At 43.1% G+C, this 1,464-nt stretch overlaps 1 protein-coding gene across 1 annotated transcript in view; it reads left to right on the top strand.

The window, feature by feature from the left end:
* LOC118406605 overlaps window positions 1–1,464 on the top strand; it is a 20,341-nt gene that overhangs the window by 15,166 nt on the left and 3,711 nt on the right. The window lies entirely within an intron of this gene.

The raw sequence follows: 1,464 nt of genomic DNA, 5'->3' as shown, positions 1-1,464 counted from the left end.
GATGTAATTAATGTTTTAGATCTGTATCCTAGTTTCGCGCTTTACTATTATCAACACTTAGTGGGTTTATAACATTTTGCAATGCCTCTGAATTTTGATGTTTTATTTTCACATGGTGGTCGGTGGTGCATGAAAATTGGTAGACATAGTAAGAGGAGGGGTTTCTGCTCAGGGATAAACATTACGTATCGACAGTACTCTGTTTTCTCTGGGTTTATATAATTAAAGATGACAGCTGGATGTAAGAACGTATCGCGCTACTTTCTGGACATTCATAGACCATCTATTTACTGGTGCCAGTGGTGTAAAAATAACGTTTTTTTTATCTGTAGGCTTGTGACCAGTCTCTATTTTCTATGCCATGGTGCTACATACTGGTGACATTTACTGACATGCGCTGAGGGTTACTGACAAACCATATAGCTTACGTCTCTAATAGTATGTCTTTATGACTTGTGTAAGTGGTGGTAATATTATGGTCGTTCATGCTACGCTGTCTGCAACAGAATACTTATAAGTCTTACATACTCTTTGACAGCTGTGTTCAAGACTGTTTTTCACGTGGTTATCCCGCATTCTCCACCAACAGTGCTACTGCAACACTACCATTATATAGAAGAGTTCAATCATGACATTTCAACTACAAGGCGTCTCACCTGCGCCGCCTAATAAGAGGAAACGGTACTGCAGCGTGAACCCATCGTTGCTTGTTGAACACCTCTGAGTTAGTAATCATAATAGCTACTATCACAACAATGATGAAGGCATAAGTGTGATACTAGGCCCATAAACGATCAGTGGATCGAGCCAGAGCTATAAAGGACAAACATCAGGCTATAAGACTGTTAATAAAACTATCCGAACTTCAAGGTCATTTGCGAGCCGTCTCCATTAGTAACAAGAAAACCCTTGTCCACAAACTCAAACTCGACAATTTTATCTTCGAGGCCTTTTGGGACCACACCTCGCGACAGTGACCACGCCAAAAGTGCCTTGGAGGTTGCGGACATGTCCTGTAAGCAGTAAAAAAGGTGCACATGTCAATATGGATACGCTTTTTTATAACTTGTCTACATCTACATCTACATTGGAGTACCCCCAAATAGCCCCGGATGGGGCATTGTAGGGGTTGGGGGAGTTTAGGTCGGGTTAGGGCGGGCAGGCCGCCTGCCTGGCACGGAGGCACTGAACGTTGGGAGCACAACCGTGCCAGGCAGGGCGTTCCACTCAGGAATTGTGCGTGGAAAAAAACAGTTGTCGTTGTTGTTATTGTGAGCTATGTTGTCCCCTTTCTTTCACGAAGAAAAGGGGGGAAATGGAAAGTCCGACAAAAGGCCTAAGAACACGCCCAAAATAGTTGACCCTTATTATTACCTCCATGGAAAAATGGAGGTATAGTTTTGAGTGTGTCTGTGTGTGTGTTTGTGTGTGTGTTTGTGTGTGTGTTTGTGTGTGTGTCTGTGC

Source organism: Branchiostoma floridae, chromosome 19 (genome assembly GCF_000003815.2).
Source record: "Branchiostoma floridae strain S238N-H82 chromosome 19, Bfl_VNyyK, whole genome shotgun sequence".
Taxonomy (NCBI): domain Eukaryota; kingdom Metazoa; phylum Chordata; class Leptocardii; order Amphioxiformes; family Branchiostomatidae; genus Branchiostoma; species Branchiostoma floridae.
The sequence above is the reverse complement of the archived record's forward strand: the minus strand, read 5'-3'. Positions and strand labels throughout refer to the sequence as shown.